We start from the raw sequence: 3,142 nt of genomic DNA on the forward strand, positions 1-3,142 counted from the left end.
AAGCAAGACGTGCCCCGAGGAGCGTCTTGCCACATGTCAGCACTCGGTCTGACTGAGCGCCTCCAGGAGAGAGGGCCAAGCAAGACGCGCCCCGAGGAGCGTCTTGCAAAATGTCAACGAAGGGTCTGACTGAGGGCCTCCAGGAGAGAGGGCCAAGCAAGAAACGCCCGAGGAGCGTCTTGACACATGTCAACACTGGGTCTGACTGATCGCGTCCCCAGGAGAGAGGCCCAAGCAAGACGCGCCGCCCAAGCAAGACGCGCCCCGAGGAGCGTCTTGCCACATGTCAACACTGGGTCTGACTGAGCGCCTCCAGGAGAGAGGCCCAAGCAAGAAACGCCCGAGGAGCGTCTTGACACATGTCAACACTGGGTCTGACTGATCGCCTCCCCAGGAGAGAGGCCCAAGCAAGACGCGCCGCCCAAGCAAGACGCGCCCCAAGGAGCGTCTTGCCACATGTCAACACTGGGTCTGACTGAGCGCCTCCAGGAGAGAAGCCCCAGCAAGACGCGTCCCGAGGAGCGTCTTGCCACATGTCAACGAAGGGTCTGACTGAGGGCCTCCAGGAGAGAAGCCCAAGCAAGACGCGCTCCGAGGAGCGTCTTGCCACATGTCAGCACTAGGACTGACTGAGCGCCTCCAGGAGAGAGGCCCAAGCAAGACGCGCCCCGAGGAGCGTCTTGCCACATGTCAACACTGGGTCTGACTGAGCGCCTCCAGGAGAGAGGCCCAAGCAAGACGCGCCCCGAGGAGCGTCCTGCCACATGTCAACACTGGGTCTGACAGAGGGCCTGCAGGAGAGAGGCCCAAGCAAGACGTGCCCCGAGGAGCGTCTTGCCACATGTCAGCACTCGGTCTGACTGAGCGCCTCCAGGAGAGAGGCCCAAGCAAGATGCGCCCCGAGGAGCGTCTTGCCACATGTCAACAATGGGTCTGACTGAGGGCTTCCAGGAGAGAATCCCAAGCAAGAGGCGCCCCGAGGAGCGTCTTGCCACATGTCAGCACTCGGTCTGACTGAGCGCCTCCAGGAGAGAGGGCCAAGCAAGACGCGCCCCGAGGAGCGTCTTGCCACATGTCAACGAAGGGTCTGACTGAAGGCCTCCAGGAGAGAGGGCCAAGCAAGACGCGCCCCGAGGAGCGTCTTGCCACATGTCAGCACTAGGTCTGACTGAGCGACTCCAGGAGAGAGGCCCAAGCAAGACGCGCCCCGCGATCATCATGAAACGTTCAGATCACTTACAACTCAATAGATTCTACCTTCTTGTAACGTTTCAGCCTGATTGGACCTTGTTTTCACACAAATGGACCCAGAATGATGTGAAATTGTGCTTCGTGCAACATAATTCTGGGTGCCATTTACAAACCATAAGTGCTAATGACTCCATTCCTTTTTGTGGTTGTAGGGGCTGTTGATTGGAGTACACGAAAACAAACCTGACCTCTCTATGACATTCAGAAGCCAAGTTATAAGCCCACAAAGGTGTATCTGGACTACTTTGTAACGTGAGGAAATATGAGTTTTCTGTCACAATGGTGGTGTTGGACTCAGCTGGGTCATAGCTGGGTCGCTGAGAACTTTCACCCACAGATTAAGACCTGAACGCCAGCGAGTCTGGGAGGAAACCATAACATCTGCCACCTGCAGTCTACCAGAAGATGTGTTTACATGAGTTGTACCCAGACCAAGTCAAAACATAAAGTTTAAACTTCTTTTTCTTGATTTTAATGTTAAAATAACCATTATCATTTTGTTCATTATAAATGTGTTTAATCAAATGAATGGTTCTTATGCTTTGGGGTAATTATAATGGTTTAATGAATCCATTCTTAAATAATGTTAAGAATGTTTGTTACTGACCTTCACACACACAAGCACAAACATTCACACACACCCACACACACCTGCTCACAGTAAACTCCAGACACATTTGATGACGCACATGTTTTGCTTTGAGAAGAGAAAGGTTTTTGGTAAGTTTTCAGTCTTTTGATTCAGTTGGTGTTGGACAACGAGAGAGGACAGACCTGAAAACCAACGGGGGGGCAGAGCCTGTTGGCTCGTTCTTCCCCCCTTTCACGCTGTTTCTGCCAAGCCAGGCAGAATAGCTGAATCGCGACTTCTAACGAAGACTCATTACCGAGTCTTTTGATTTCTGAGTGAATTAACTTAAGAAAGCGCATCGATAAAACGCTCTACCACCCACGTGTACCGAGGGCAACTCTGGACCGGTTCCGTTCGACACCTATGTCTCCTGTCAGCCGCCGGTGTCATCTGGATGAACCACAACATCCTCCACGGCCCGGATCCGAAAGAGGGTCCACAAGAGTTCGGTGAGACAGAGCACGGTTTTAGCGTTTGATGCAGTTCTCTGATAAGACCTAAGTTTATCCAAACCATCACTTCACTCAGACACCTGTTTCTTCTTGAAGCAAAATCAGACTCACACACGCATTCATGTCACAACATTCTCAATCTTCATAAATTCACCAGAAGGTCTATTTGAGCAAGAACAGCATATAAACTGTTAAAAGATTGTCGCACAAAGTTGCCAATGTGATTGTTATTTCCTGTTTGTCAATTTTCAAAATCATTAGTTTAATTTGAAGAATTAAAACTTTTAATCCTTCAAACTTGTTTCCTCATTGAACTGAAACACAGACACTCAGATATTATCGGCAGTTCATGGATGAAAACAACCTTTGAGTCTTCTGAACAATATAAAATTTGGTTATTGATTTATTAAAATTAATATTCCGAATTAATACGTAGCATGGTTTCTCTTTCATAAAAGAGCATAAATCCATAACGCTACATTTAATGGCGAGCGTATCCAGTCTTCTATATCTGCGATATGTCTGATTTCTTACATCTAAAAGCTACAAACAACGCTTTTCTCTGTGTTTCACTTTGATGTCTTATTTTGAACTTAACCGGAAATTGTTCCGCTCACTAAATTCTCCGAACCTCAGAACCGAGACTAAATTCTCGGACACCTTTCGTCTCAGTGTGTTGACACTGTGGGCGAGCTATTGTGGAAAATATCTCCATTGCATGAGCGACTTATAGAAACAATCTGAACGGAATGCCCGTAGGCACCTACTGTTGCTTGATTGCACGGTAAACGTCGTAAGCCGGGTTATG

The sequence above is a fragment of the Nothobranchius furzeri genome, chromosome 8 (assembly GCF_043380555.1).
Source record: "Nothobranchius furzeri strain GRZ-AD chromosome 8, NfurGRZ-RIMD1, whole genome shotgun sequence".
Lineage (NCBI taxonomy): Eukaryota > Metazoa > Chordata > Actinopteri > Cyprinodontiformes > Nothobranchiidae > Nothobranchius > Nothobranchius furzeri.